The sequence below is a fragment of the Microcebus murinus genome, chromosome 5, assembly GCF_040939455.1.
Source record: "Microcebus murinus isolate Inina chromosome 5, M.murinus_Inina_mat1.0, whole genome shotgun sequence".
NCBI lineage: Eukaryota > Metazoa > Chordata > Mammalia > Primates > Cheirogaleidae > Microcebus > Microcebus murinus.
Window position 1 is genome coordinate 59,882,570 of NC_134108.1, and position 16,232 is coordinate 59,898,801.

General features: G+C 38.5%; 1 protein-coding gene across 2 annotated transcripts in view; it reads left to right on the forward strand.

The window, feature by feature from the left end:
• Nucleotides 1-7,422: 7,422 nt before the first annotated feature.
• The window catches only part of GPR63 (G protein-coupled receptor 63), a 50,511-nt gene continuing 41,701 nt past the window's right edge, over nt 7,423-16,232 (forward strand). For both annotated transcript variants that reach the window (XR_012919297.1, XM_012769437.3), the window contains exon 1: nt 7,423-7,619. The gene's annotated coding sequence lies outside the window, so the exon portion shown is untranslated. The remainder of the gene's footprint in view (nt 7,620-16,232) is intronic.

Below are 16,232 nucleotides of genomic sequence, written 5' to 3' on the forward strand. Positions count from 1 at the left end.
CTTTTAAAACTTGCAGAAACTACTGTATGCTGATGAGTGACCATAAAATGTGCATGTGGAAAGACACAGAAGAGGTTATGACTCAAGAATTCATGTTGTGTTACTGACTGAGATAAACCATGATCACTTACATTGAAATCACCTGGAGCAGGGGTGGGAAACCCGCGGCCTTGAGGCCACATATGGCCTTCTAGGTCCTTAAGTGTGTCTTTTGACTGAATTCAAATTTTACATAACAAATCCTTTTATTTTAATTAATACATTTTTGATCATCCCTCATATTTTTATTTTATTTTTAAATGGAACATATTAAAAATATCAAAGAATAAAATAAGTTTCAATGAAATAATGCTCCCAAATTGACCGGCACAATTAGAACATTAGTTCTAGTAAGCCATAAGGGCTAAATCAATGTCTGCTGTGCTCATGATTTAGTTCTAACTTGGGCTGCCTGACTGTTGCCACTACTACACAAGGCTGGTTGGCAAGAGTTTATGGGGGTTGGGTATGCCAGTCTGTTGTCGGCTTTTGACACCAGTACACTGTTTCTGTTTGAGGTGGAATTTGTGAATAGTTGCACAGCTCTACAGTATTTTTAAATTCTGTCTGCTTAACAGCCCATCATGTCAAAAGAGACCAAGAGAACGCTGAAGGAAGAAAACATTTTTTAAATGAGGATTGGGAATTGCAATATTATCTTGTTTCTGCTAAAGGTAAGATGATTTGCTTGCTTTGTGATACTGCAATATCAACGTTAAATAATTCAATGCTCATCAGCATTACAACAATCATGAGGACCACAAATATTTTAAATTAGAAGGAGAGGCGTGAAAGTTTGTACTGTAGAAAATAAAAGATGAAAAGCAAAAGCAAATGCAGTTCTTTCAAGCAGCAATAAGACCTGGAAATAATGCCATGGAAGCAACTTATAAAGTAGCTTATATAGTCAGGGGAAAAGGGAAGCAATTCAGTGATGTAGAAATTGTGAAATAATATGTTGTCAAAGTTGTAGGATGCTTAGACCTGGATAACGTTTCAAAGTATAAAAGACTGCCTCTTTCAAGGAGAACCATAACTGATTAGCAACAGGAATTAGCCTTCAACTTAACAGAATAACTTCATGCAATACTTCAAAAGGAAATATATATATTATTCAATCACTTTGGATGAATCAACTAATACTACTGACTCAGTGTAGGTTTTTTTTTATTATCTCAAATTCTGTGGGTACAAATATTGTTAGGGTTACATATCTTGCCCCTGCTCCTCCTCCCCACCCCGATATGCCAGAGCTTCAAGCGCATCCTGTCTCCAAGTGGTGCGCCCTGCACCCACCATGAAAGTGCGTACCCATCCCCTTCTCCCCACTTCCACCTGTTCACCTCCCAATAACAGATTTTTTTTAGACATTTTGGTTAAAGTGTGTATCTTTGCCTCTCCCTAAAAAGGGATAGAGGTAGTCCTTTCCCCCCTACAATGCTCATCACATCCTTAAGATGTGGGTCTCCCCCCCAAATCCCTGTTGAATACTACAATTTTTTGAGCACCATAGTTTTAGTCTGTCAGTACCAATTTGATGGCAAGTAGATGGGTAGCCCATTTTCCAGGTCTTGTGTCGTCTCGCTTTGTATTACAGGCTTAAATTAAGCTCGGTGTAGGTTTTATACTTCATTCAGGTTATAACAGAAGATTTCCTTTGCTATGAAGAGTTACTTGCTTTGGGCACTCTTGCTAACAGAACACGGAATAGATATCTTCAAAAACTTTCAAGATAAATGTATGACAGAATTTGGTAAATTTAATGAATGTAGGTACAGACTGTGCACCTTCCATGACAGGAAAACATGAAAGGTTTATTGCACAGATAAAAAAATTATTAACAGATCCAGATGCTCTCATTTCTTTTCATTGTATCTTGCATCAGCAAAATCTGTGTGCTAAAGCTGATATTTTAAGTGACACTTTGCAACAAGTTACAAGTATTGTTTATTATATTCATGCAAATGTAACATGCACCACCAGTTTTGTAACATGCAAAAGTTGAATGATGAGGTAGTCAGTGTGGATTTGCCTTATTCTAAAGTGCATTGGCTATTGCAGGGACAGGTGTTAGCCAAAATTTTATCTCTGTGAGAACAGATATTTAAATTTTATGAAGAACAAAATCAGCAATGTAAATTATTGAAAGAATATTTCTATAGGAATGCAGCATTCTGTGTGACATCATGTCAAATCAACATGACTTGAATATTTCTTTGCAAGATAAAACTAAGTCTGTATATGGTATGTGGCAAAAAAAATCCATGCATTTCAAAAACTATCTTTTCTCAAACACTTCTTTAAAAGGAAATTTCAGATGAACATTTTTCCCAGTTAGCAAAGGTCATTAATGAGCAGGATGATATATGTGAATCATGTGAAGAAGACACAGCTGTTATAGACCTTTTAATTGGAGAATACAACAAAGTGTCACTGACTTTGAGAATCATGACATCATACTCAAATTAGCATTTCACCCTCACCTAGTTGATATCACCAAGGCACCTAAAGAATTACAGATGGAATTGATTGAGTTCTCAGTAGATTATATTTTAAAGTCATTGTTTGATGCTAAGAAAAATCCAATTGAAATATGGAAAAATGCAGTAGAATACCCATGCCTTTGGCACCATGCCCCCCAAATGCTTTCTTGCTTTTCAACCACTTATTGCTGTGAATCTACATTCTCCTACGTAATCCAAATCAAGATGTCCTTAAGTCACAAATGACTGATACCCATCTAGAGGGTCAACTGAAACTGTGGACTTCCTTGCTGCAACCAAATATTCAAATGCTTTCCAACAAAAAGCAGACACAACAAAGTCATTAAAAGGTTGGTTAACTTTAAAATTAACAAATAGTTTTCATTTTTTGAAATTATTAAGTATGGAGTAGTTAGATTTTTTACAAAATGATGTGCATTTTAAATATATCTACTTGAAGATTCTTGAATGCAGCCTTTTTTGGTCACAGCTAAATTAATGTGACTCTCCAACATGAAAAGTTTCCCCAATCCTGACCTGGAGCATTTAATCTCCCTTCTGTCCAGAGCCAACCCCCAAATTGAATCTGGGTCTCTGGGGATGGGCCCTAGGTATTGGTAATTTTAACAAAGCTTTTAGTGAAGTTAGGGTTGAAAATCTCCAAACTAGTCAGCAAATAAGAGGTACCGTTTGCAGGCCACTATGTGTAGAGGATTGTATGGAAAATCTTTACACATAAAGAAACTAATGCTTGGAGAGGTGTTATTTGCTCAATGTCTTGCCACAGAACAGTTTCTCACCCAGCCCATTTAGCTTCAAACCAGAGGCTTTTGAACTTATTTTGAGCATGAAAAAGTAAGGGTCATGGAATTTACTTCGTAACTCAGAACACACATGATAATGAGACTCAAGTTTAACAAATAATAGTTAATTTTGTTTCAAACCCAGTAATATGATCATAACTTGCAGTTGGGATCACTCTTCTAAACTGTAACTATAAAGGTTTCCTTTTTGTTCCTACAAATGGCAAGATCTTTTTCCCATCAATGCCTTCTCATTTTGTTTTCTCACCTGGAAAGCTCTTTCCTTTTTTTCACCACATTTTTTAAAGAGCACCAAGTTGCTTTCTTGCTAAAAAGTGTTTCCAAGGCTACTCCAGTTCATAGTGCCTCTTATTCTGATGCCTATTTTTAACATACAGAGCTCATCACACATCTTTTTATACTAAATTATATGATATATTGTGATGCTCTATCATCATCTTACATCTTAGGTGGTTATGTCTCATTGACTAAATTTAATCTCTTTGATGACAGAGACCACATTCTATGCTTTTGTTTCTGTACTCTTCAAAAGGTCTAGCACATTAGGCACATTACAGATGTTAAAAATTATAGAATGTAACCGATTCTATAAACCTCTATATGTCTTATAATAATCTCTTCCTTGAATAAACTACTTGAACTTTTTGAGTTGTTTCCTAGAAATGGTGGATTTTCTACAAGACAAAGGAGTTGAGATTCCAAATGGCTCTGAGCAAGATTCCTGATGCCAAGAATCACCATTCCTCACAAACTGTCCCAGTGCTCCCAGCCCCTATTAGGTGCACCATGACCTGCCCCAAGGCACATGGTCCCTCCTTAAAAAGTACATAACCTCCCTTAGTCCAGGGGATGGATTTGAGGCAGCTTCTCTGGTTCTCCTGATGAGAAGTTTGTCATATTAAAAATTCCTTTCTTCCTTAGCAATCATTGTTTCAATAATTGGATTTTTGTGGGATGAGCAACTGTATCTAGACTGAAACCCCCTTATGGTTTCAATAAGAAAAAGTTATGTACCCTGCACAAGTCAACCTCTAAGCTTTTATTTCTTTATCTCTGAAATGAAGGGGGTTCTAAAGTCTCTTCCAGGTTTCTAAGTATATTTTTCTACGCTATACAAGGACTTCTATAAAATGCACAAATGAAGGAAGAATATTTTTTTATTAGAAAATACTGTACAAGAAAAGTTGTTAAGTGAGAATTACAAAAGGCTGAAACTGTTTGGTATTTTTGGTAGGAAAACTATAAACTCCTCCGTGCTATCTCTGAAATGATACAGAAGTTACTGGAGTTTAAAAAGAATTTGGGTCCTGTGGCACTTGGATACTGAAATGTGATTATTCATGAGCTACATTTTCAAGTTGAATAAATATTCATGTAAACAAATATTATGAACCCTTATGAAATTAAATTGATTACATAATAATAGAAGGCTTAACAATGAGTGTGGGGGTTGGACTGTATGGAGGCAGAGTTATCATGATTTAGGGAAAAAAATCATTGAATACAACTACAGTTTAGATATTGTTTGTGTATAAGTGATTTATTAAACATCACTGAGGATCTTCCCAGTTGCTCCTGAAGGCCAAAGGATGTGGCTGGCTGGTTTAATTACTTGCATCTCCATGACCATCACCATTCTCATTCTGATCCTGGAGGCTACTGGTGAAGGGGTGAGAAAAGTAGTCAGTCTCTGTGGTGGTGGTGGTGGTGGTGGTATGTGTCTGTGTATTGGGGGAGGGGTATGTGTTGTAGTGGGCATCTGTAGTCTTCATCTACTCAACATTCCTTTCCCTTTGTTAACAACACTAATTTTCCCTTGGGAAACTTCTTCCCTTCCACTCAGTCCCTATGGTTTGGGTGTATATGAATCCTTTTTCAGATACAGGCAAATGACCCTGGCCTGGCAGTGTGCATTCCATTCCTTGGTTACAATGGTTAGTTCAGAAATGAGCACAGGATCCAAGTGGGTCCAGTGAGACTCATTCTTTGGCTTGCTCTCTTACTGACAGTGTCAATTGCTAAAGAAGTTGGATATATGCCTGGAGATGTAGGTCTTGTCCTTGCTTAGAGAAAATAGAACCAGTGCAATGAAAGCATAGTGAAGAGAGAGAGAAACTGAGTCTTGACACTCTTTGAGCATCTACATAGAAAAAAAGATTTTTAAAAAAACATGTTTGTTTGTTTTTTTTTGTCAGCTCTACTCTTGGGATTTATAAACATATGAGCCAATAAATTCCAATCCCCTCAGCTGTAGGTTTTGTTAAATCAGTTGGAGTTGTGTGCCTGTCGCATCCAACTATCCAGACTTTACCCTTTCTCACTGCTAACCTCCTTTCCTATCTTAAAGTTTGGTTTGCACAGGACCAAGTCTCTTGCTTTTTATAGAGCTCAGGGCTTATTTCCTCTCCATCTGGTAACATAAGTTGCTCCAACTTTTTGCATATTCTCTCCCTGCCCTCTTCCTCTACGAGTGCTTGTTTCACAGCTGCAGGTGGCAGAAGGGAAAGAACTGAGACGTTCAGGTCCAGTCTCAGGCCAGTGATGTTCCATGCAAGTGCCTTTGTGTGAATTAGAAAATGTCACTCCCTCTGAGCCTGGTGCTAGGACCAGCCTGGCTCTCAACTTCAAATTGCCTGCCCACCTCCACCTCAGCCAGAGGACACAGTGTAGGATACAAATGGCACAACACTGTGTTGAGGCCCCACAGTACTAAGAAGCAAGGGTTGTAGCCATGAGGTAGAAAAACAAACTGGACTGCTCCGGACTGGAGCAGACCCTCTGTGGCTCACACCCACTGGTAAGTGTTCTTTTCCTAGGATGATGACAGCTGCTGATGCTGTAAGCCTCCTGGGTATCAAGGCTGTGGTCTCAGCAATTATCACAACTGTTGATGACAGCTGGAAAAGCGGAATCTCTTGTCACTTGAAAGCAACATTACCCACTATCATTTAGATCTTAAGGTGATATCTTTCCTGGAGGAACTTCCTGAGTTCAGTTTGTCAATCTTTACCTTTACACCCAATATATTTTTCTTTCTTTTCTCTTTTTTTTCCTTCCCTCCCTCCTCTTTTTCTCTCTTCCCTTCCTTCCTTCCCTTCCCCTCCCCTCCCCTCCCCTCCCCTCCCCCTCCCTCCCTCCCTCCCTCCCTCCCTCCCTTCCTTCCTTCCCTCCCTCCCTCCCTCCCACTTTCCCTCCTTCTCTCCTTCCTTGACAGGGTCTCACTCTGTTGACTGGGCTAGATTGCAGTGGCATCGTTTTAGCTCACTGCAACCTCAAAGCTCAACTCCTGAGCTCAAGCAATCTTCCCGCCTTGGCCTCCCAAACTGCCAGGATTACAAGCGTGAGCCACCACGCCTGGCCCTACAGCCAGTATTTGCTGATGAAAGTCAGTGGTTCCAGAAATCCAGCTGGAGGCCACCTGGCAGTGTCCATTGAAAGAGAACACAGCACCGGGTACAGCACATCTGGCAAATCTCCCATGCCACACAGCAGTGACACCTTCAGGGACCCCAGCTGGTCGTCAGTTATTTCAGTCTCCAGTGCGCCTCGGTGGGACCCTCCTCACTGTGTTGGAGACGAGGAAGAGTAACCAGGGAAGAAATGCGGCCGGCTTCGGGAAACTCAATGGCATTGGGCAGTGGCTAGTGGCGTGCACGGACTTTAAGGGGACGCGGGCGGAAAGCCAAGACCCTAAAAGAGGAGTGCAGGCGGTGAGGGGCGGGGGCGAGGAGGGCCCGTGAGCTGTCGTGGGGCGTAGGCCAAGGGCGAGGGTGGCTCCCGTGCGGGGTCTGCACACTTGCCCTACTCTCGGTGCCTGTGCGCAGAAGCAGGGTCGACCTGAAGCGAGTTGGGGGCGCCCTGGGAATCGGAGCGCCGGAGAGCCGTCAGCGATCCGCCCCCGAGCGGCTCGGGCGGTGGCCTCCCGGAGCTCTGCGTCTCTACTTGCCGGCTCCCTCGTCGCTTGCCTCCTCCTCCCCCTCACCTTCCCGCCTACAACGGGAACGGCGCCTTTAAGAGGGAGCGTTGGTTACCCTGGGGGCGGGAACCCCTCGGCAGATCGCGGGGCGGCGGCGCTCGTCCGCGATGCTCCACACTTTCTGCTCCCGCTCCGCCGCCGCCGCCTCCTCGCCGCCCTCCTCCTCCTCAGCCTGGAAGCGTTGTTCTCTGCGGCGGAGGAGAGAAGTGCTATGTCAGGAAAGTTCCGGGAGGGACTGCGCGGGGCCATGCTCCGCGGGCTCGTCTGCGGGCGCCCGCGCGCCGCCCTTTGTACGAGGTGAGACGAGGGGTCCTCGCCCCGGGACAGGTAGCCGCCCGGGGCCGGGAGCGCTTCGGCCCGCGGCGTTTGGCGGCGCTGTGCGGTTTGGCGGAGTGCGTGGGTGAAGCGGGGCTGGTGAGACTGAAGTTGTGCCGGAGAAGCTTGGGGTTTCGGGAAGGCTGCTGCAGCTGGACTGGAGTCATCAAAGCCAGCGCCACCCGGCGGGCGCCCGGCGGGGACCCGGTTTCTCCGGGGCCGCCTCGCCTCCCGACGCCCCCAGCCCCTGCCCGCCGGAGCTGCAGGCCTTCTAGGAAACCGCTCGGCTGCACACGGGCACCCCGCGCTGGCTTCCTCCCCGCCCGGCTGTTCTCGGCGGCGGGCTGAGTGCTGGGAGCGAGAGGGAGGAATGGAATCCTCCTCAACTTTTACACTGTGGTCTCTCTCGCCTCTCTCGAGGGCTGAGGCTCGCCTTTTTTGCCCAAGTGGAAGGCTCCTCTGGAGCTCCGACAGTCGTGAGAGGCTCCCTCTCACATGTGGTTAGGCTTGCGGCGCTGCTTGTCTGTCTTGCAGCCTTGGGAGGTTTTCATCGTCGCCCTGATTTTAGTTCTCCTTCTTCCGCCCGCCCCTTTTTGGAACATTTTTTTTTTTTTTTAAGACAAAAATTTCTGGAGGTTCTGGGTACTTAAAAACCCCCAACAACATATCATTATGAAAAATTCCCCCCCCCCCCCCCAGGGCTTGCTCAAGTTTTTGAAGTGATCATGTTAGTCTTTAATGAAATATTTAGACTCAGTCTTGACACTTATGAGATACAGGTATTTCTGTAGTATGATGTAGTTTTTTAGTGAGGTAGGATGAGGTTTTAGCCGTATCTTTAAAAAACACGTTTCTCTCTTGGTTTATTGGTGAATTTGTTTTTCATTATGTCTTAGATTAAGAAGGCTCCAACTAATTTTAGGAGTGATGTATCTAAGAATCAAATAAATGTTTCTTGCATAATCTGACTTTGCTTTAGGCATTTTTATCCGTGGATGAGGTATGTAATACGTGTAGTCAGTTAATGAAACCTAATGTTTAAGTACATTTATTGTACAAATGGGTACTTTTTTTTTTTTATATGCCCTGTGGGTGAAGAAAGACTCATTTTCTCACACTCCCCAGGTCTCTACCACCCCATGTCTATGCCTGTTTCTGTGTCTCCACTCACCTTGCATACATCCGATGTCAACTACAAATTGAAGGTGCTGATGAAAAGTCCCTATATTTTGTTAAGTGTTGCATAGCCCAGATTTTAGTGACATAATTGGTTACATCATCCGGATCATTTTGAACAATAAAAATAGAATGTGGGAGCTTATTTAAAGGAAAGAATGTCAAAAAGTATTTAAAGTAAATTTTTAGGTCCATGCTTTACATGTAATTTTTATGTGTGAAAAAACATACTTCAAAGATAGACAGGGTATAGTGTAGGAAACATCTTATTTGCAGTGAGGAAGCTTTGAAAGAAAATCGTTCCAGAATAATCATTAATATGGCAAAATTTTGTTTGAGATATAGATTTTCATCTCTGATTACAGTTTTGTCACTTTGCTGTCAAATATACCAGAACTGAAACTTAAAAAAAAAAAAAGAAATCGTGGAACACTGTGGCTCACACCTGTAACCCTAGCACTCTGGGAGGCTGAGGCCAGATGATCACTTGAGGTCAGTAGTTTGAGACCAGCCTGAGTAAGAGTGAGACCCTATCTGTACTAAAAATAGAAAACATTAGTCGGGTTGTGGTGGTGCATGCCTGTATGCCCAGGTCCTTAGGAGGCTCAGGCTGGAGGATCACTTGAGCCCAGGAGTTCGAGGTTCCTGTGAGCTAGGCTGATGCCACGGCACTCTAGCCCAGGTGTCAGAGGGAGACTCTGTCTCTAAATAAATAAATAAAAAAGAAGAAGAACCCAACATCTCTAGCATTTTCTGAAAATTTACAGCAAGCTGAACATTCTTGGAGAAAAATTTGCTTAGAAAAGTCACATACTGAAAACCCTAACTGCGGTTACCATTTTACCTTAAATTTGGTGGATACCGCAAGAAAGTAAGAATTTAAGGTTCTATGGTAGATGTGACTTAGTTCTTGGACTTGTATTGATTAATTTGAATACCTTGAGATTTTGTATATGATTTATTTGATTTGGGATGATTGTTGTTTAAATGATTCTTTTTGAAACTATATATCTATGTATGTATGTGCGCACACATACATATGGATTTACATATGCATATGTCCATGTCAGACATATATCTACATCTATAAATCTATACTTTGTGTGTGTGTGTGTGTGTGTGTGTGTGTGTATGTGTATTTCTATAGTGGGGAAAACAATTGGATTTAATAATACATGTGCACTAAGAATAGCAGGTCTAAAAAAATCAGCAGCTAAAAATAGTTCTTGTTAGGGCTTGTCATCTTTTTAGAATTTTAATAGGTATCAGGGAAGTTAAAAAATACTATTTTCCAGTATGTTCCTGAACTCTTATAAGGCGTGGACCAGGGAGCTATATGCCAATGATCCTAACCACATATTTATCTATTAAAATGGACTGAATTGCTCCATTCAGTGTCATGATTCAATAAGGCATTTCTTAAGCTCCAGTAATTTATCTTCTTTAGGCAAATTCTAGGTAAAATTTAGGTGGTCAATATAGTGTTTTCTTCTTTTAACACTTCACAAAAATCACCTTCAGTGTATTCTCCACAGGGACTTAGATAGTAGACCACAAGGCAAGAGTGGCAAACCTGGGGGAAGTTTGGGTACTCTAATTTGTGAAAGGATGCCTTAAGCATTTGATTTGAGAGAAGTATCCATTAATGCTTAGGAAAATAATACCTATAATACAATGCTCCATTCACTACAAGCAAAACTGTGTCACTCACCTTTGGAATATTTCTTATCACGTTTCACAGCTGAAGCTGCTGCATTTCAGCATATGTATGAAAATTAAAAATGAAATGATCTGTGAGACTTTAATTTTCTAGTTATTTACCACAAATGTGTTTATGTTTGCTACAAATGCCCTTTGCTTTGTTGCATGTGGCAATATATATATATATATTTACTACTATGACATATGTATATTTAGGGTGAATTCTTAATGTTTACTAGAAAACACATTAATGAGTTTCACAGAGTATGTTGTGTCTCTTCAACTTTCAAAATGTAACATTTGAGATGTGTTAACTATGAGCCTGAGATCATAGACTTCTAGAGCTGATAGGATCTTGGTCAATTATAGTTCCAGTTTTGTGGGAATATTCTGCTTAAGGTCAGATGTGTCCTTAATTTGAACTGGATGATCGGCAAAATAGGTTCTTTTGTAACCACAAAACATGGAGAACATCCCAAATAATTTGCTGTGTGGGCAGCCCAACATGCTTTAGTGTTTGGTTGGCTTGAGGCAGTGTGCCATGCTTGTAAAAATGGTTTCTGAAGCTGCCAGCAAAGCTGTTTCAGTCTTTGAGTTTGACACAGAATAAAATGCCTTTTAGCCTCTATACCAGAAAATATGGACAGGATTGGTAAAAGTAATTTGTGCACATTTCTGTTTATATTTCAGGAGATTCAGAAAACTGAAGAAATTCTAGCTTAATACACAAGAAAGCCCATTCATGTTTGTTATAAATGTAATGAAGAGTTAGAAAGGCTGGATTTTAACATAGCTCTCAAGTCTTGGGCAAAAGAGTGTACATTTGCAGTTAGGGGGTAATCTAGTGGTCAAATGTTGAAATTAATAATGGCATGGTTATCAGTATTTCTTTTGAGTGATAATGCTAAAGAAATTTCATGCTCTCAGGTCCAATTTAGATTAAAAACATCACCAGCCAGATAATGTGCCAATCATCTAGCATATATGTTAATTGATTCTTAGATAATTTTCAACTGAAACCCTTATGTGTTATTATAGTCATAAGCATTAAATACCTTTTAGGGTTTTTGGGCAAAGAGCTTTTTGGTTAATTTCTTTCTCTCAATTGACTTAGTTCAGTCTGTATTATTAAAGCATTTGAAAAGTATTTCAGGCAAATTCTTTTCTGTGGAAACTTCTGAGGATCTGCCTTGAGGAGGTTGGATGCAAAAGGGACGTGATTTTATACTCTAGCTGTTACTTTTCAAAGGGAGGCTTCTTCACTCCTTGCTATTGTTTTTAAACAAAAACAAATGTGTAGGTAATTTTAGAGAAAGAACATTAGTGTGGGCATTTAAAGATACCTGAAGTTTGGATCAGAATAAAAGTTTCAACTGAACATTATCTAAGAATCACTTAACATCTGTGCCAGGTGTTCTGTATGATATCTGGCAGAGGGTGTCTGCTGCAAGTTTTTTGCTCTAGTTGGTCCAGGGAAGATATGGATACAAAGGGAGTTGTGTAGGCATTGCATCCATTGCCTTCCAGAGGAAAAATGTTTATATAAGTGTGTACTTTTAATAAAATCCATTCCGTTCATTGTAGCTTAATTTTTTATTTCCTCCAGGTTATGTATGAAGCACACAGCTTCGTCGTACTCTATTTTGATTAACCCTGCTTAAACCGTCATGCCTTCTAAAGTTTCATACTGTCCAGCACTAGCAGAAATTCTGTTCTTGAATTCTCTAAGCTTGTTCTCACTTTTTCAGACATATTTCCTTTTTTTGCATTATCTAGTTCTCTAATGATAGGAGTTTTGAATATAAGGTTTCTCTATTTTCTATAAATTGGGTAAATTTGCTCCTTAAAGATTTAATGATACTGGGAACTTATCATTTTTGTGTCTATAGTTCATGCATAGTTGCTATTGTAAGGTTTCAAGTCTTTATTCTTAGGCTATAATAGTTTTTTTTCTTATTATGAAAGTGATACATGTTCATTATAGATAATTTAGAAAATCTAGACAAGCAAATATGAAACAAAAGGGAAAAAGAATTATGCCCAGAGATAACTATTGTTAACATTTTAGAATATATTTTATATACATATAGAAAAATACTATTATAATTTAATTTCTAAAAATGAAACTTTATATATGTTGCCTTGTAATTTTCGCACAAAGATAAATCAATTTCTTTGTCATGGAATGATCTGTAACATTTTGAATACCAAGTAGTATTATTCTATGGATATATTGTAATTTGTTGGGGATATGCCATTGTATTAGCCTCTTTTTTTTTTTTTGCTACTTTACAGCAGTGAATATCTTACAGCTCCATTTTTATACATATCTATGGTTATTCCCTTTGGATAAAGCTCTAGAAGTAGAATTTCTTCTACTTCTAGAATAAAAGGCATTAATATTTTTCTTTGACCTCAAGGCACTTTATTATTCCCAATATAAAATGTGTAGACCTAATCATAGTCTTCGTTGTCTTTACAGAATTTAGCTTTGAGCTCTGTGTGTGTGTGCATGTATATATCTATCTATATATTTTATCTATATATTTATATCTTTCTTCCTTTCAGCCAATAATACAAAAGTTCACCTTAGCCAGAAATTACTTTTTGAAACCAGTTGAGTATCACTCTGGCTACTCCCAAACATGTGGTCACTTCTAGGAACAAAATTAGAAATATAAAGTCAGCAAAAACCAGAAAAAGTATATCTATAAAAATGTAAAGACTGATAGCTAAATATAGAGAGAAATTCTCCTTTCATTTTTAGAAATAAAAGTTATCTTTAGCCATTAAACATGATCCTAATGATCCTAATGAATGCAGTCTTATTTGTATTTTTCATGTTCATTTTTCATTTCATTTTTAAAATTAGGTTCTTGGCTGTAAAAGGTAAGAGAAGGTATGCACACACACGAACATGTTTTCTGGGCCAGTTATTCGTTTTCAGACGTTGTCCTTTTCACTGTGAAACAGTCTCTTTTCCTCCTTTCTCTTAAGTGAGACTTCGGTTCTCTGCTTCCTTGATACCTAGTGCTTACCTCTGTTTTAGCACTTCAAAATAAGTTTTTTCTTTAGATGAATATCATTTCTCTCTTAATATCTCAAAGAATAAGAACCGTATCTTTGTATTTTGGTGTGGAATGTAACAGGCATGGTAGATTGAACAAGTAAATTTTTCTCACAAGATCTTGTGGATATTTACTGTTTATAGGAAAGTTCAGAATATCCTTTGAAATCAATTTTACTGCGCAATTTTTCTTTTAAGAATATTTACTGTGAAGTACCTTGTACATATAAAAGTGCATGAAACATTTGTAAGTTAAAAAAAATTGAATACCCATGGACCTACTGTCAAAGTTAAAAAATATAACATACTGGAGTCCCTCTGCCTACTAATTCCTCACCTAGGATTAAGTCTTGCTTTATCCCTAAAGCAGTGTATTGTTTGGTTTTGGTTATTTTGGACTTTATCTACAAGGAATCATAACTGCTGTGTGTGTGTATGTATGTGTGTATGTGTGTGTGTGTATGTATGTATATATGTGTATATATATATATATATATATATATATATATATATATATATACTTTTATGCTTGCTTCATTTGCTCACTTTTAAATTTTGGGGATTCATCAATGTGTTTTTTGTTACATAGGTGAATTATATAATGCTGAAGTCAGGACTTTTAGTGTGCCTGTCACCAGGAGACAAGTCTAGCTAATATACATTCCTTTTTAAAAAATGCACATTCCTAACAATTTGTTAACTCCTGTGATACTGATTTCCAATTTATATGTCATTGATGCTGAGTGTTTTATTTCTAGTTTTTTCTTTCTCTCATAAGTTAGATTTTACTTTTATTGCTGTGTGTAGTGTCTGTTACGTTTAACCATGTATTCATCAGTATTTATCAATATCTTTTCTTACCATTCTTTCTTGTGTATCAGACCTATCTGGGATTATTTTTCTTTTGTCTGATGTGCCTGATGTATATCCTTTACTTTTCCTTTATTGAGAAAATGTGTGTGTGTGTCTGAGAAAAGAGAGAGAGGAGGAGAGAAGAGATATTCTTGTTTGTAACAATCTTTTTAATTCACCTTCTTCCTTGAAAGAGATTTCCTGAGTATTACATTCTATCTTGACAATTACTTTGTTTCAGCACATCAAAAAATATTATTCCATTGTCTTCTGAATTATATTATTACCGTTGAGAATTAAGCAGTCAAGCCCATTTTTTCCCCCTTTGTCAGGAAATATATCTTTTCCAAACTCTGGTTCCTTTTAAGATCTTTCAAAGATATTCTCCTTAAAAATACCATCTCTTTCTGTTCTGAATTTTCAATCTAATGTTTCTGGGAATGAATTTAAAAAATCTTATTTGGCATTAGATGGGCTACATTAAGGAATAACATTTTTCAGGAATTTTAGAAACTTTTATTAATAATCTTTTTGAATATTTCCTTTTCTTAATTTTATGATTTCCGATTGCATGTCTATTAGATATTCTATGTTTATCTTTCTTCTTTCATCTCTTTTATCTCTTATCTTTTATTGTATTCTTTTGATTGTATTTGGAGAAATTTCTGATGTTGTAACTTGGACTTTATTAATTTACTTCAGCTGTGTCTAATATGCCACTTTGTTGATTTAGTTTTTAATATCAATTATTATATTTTTTATATCTAGAACTTTATTTGGTCCTTTTTCAAATCTGCGTGTCACCTGCTCATTTCAGCTAACTTTTATTTTATATCTTTGTCTAATAATTTTTATAACTGAGGTCTTTTTGTGGTTTGTTTCTGTTTTTTCCCCTTTCTCTTAATGACTCATGTTGCTTTGATTATTTTGAGGTTTTTGTGATTTTTTCGACTTTGAATTGTTCACTTTCCTTTGAACTTTATGATAATTCTTTCAGGTGTATGTTGAAGGTGAGTTCCTACTGAGGGGAAATATATTTGCTTTTGCCTACTAGCTTGGGTGCTATACTGACCTGGTTACATTTTAACACATTGCCACACTGGAAAAAAATTTTTTTTCGTTAGGGCCCACAGTGCTTTATTATGAGTATAGAATAAAAACTTCAAAAACAAAATGATCATTTCTAAGTTTTCTGTGCATGAGTTATATGCAGCTTGAAAAATGGTTCTCATAGCTCTCAAAGTGAAAAGACATGTGAGTTACATGTGCTTCACAAGGCCCTGGGCTCAAAACTACCGTGAGTTAAATACAACTCATGTGACAGTAAATGTGTTAAATCAGATTTCTGTTTGAGGCTTTTTTCTTTTCCTTTTATATCTCAGTGGTAGCTCGTGGTTACAAATCTTCTGGGGAGATTATTTTCCTATATCCATGATGCAATTCCCTCATCTAATGAAATGCAGTTTTTATTTCTGTCTCTTTCAGCATGGTGTTTATTTCTTATTCACCTATAAAATAGTGAATATGGCCCTCTGAAGTCCTTGATTACTGTTGGGGTCTTCTGACAAATATAATTCTCTAATCCCAACTCAAATCCTTTAAATCTGACTTCTGTCAAGAAACTTTTTTGTTTCTGAGATTATAAGCATGTATATAATGGGGTATCTTTGTTATTAACGTTAATAAGCAATCCCTAACTTATCACTGTAGAGTATTTGCTTTTGAAAAGAAAAAGTATACATTAATGTGTCAAGATACGATACCTGGACGCTGTTGAGTGAGCATGTGTAGTGTGTGGC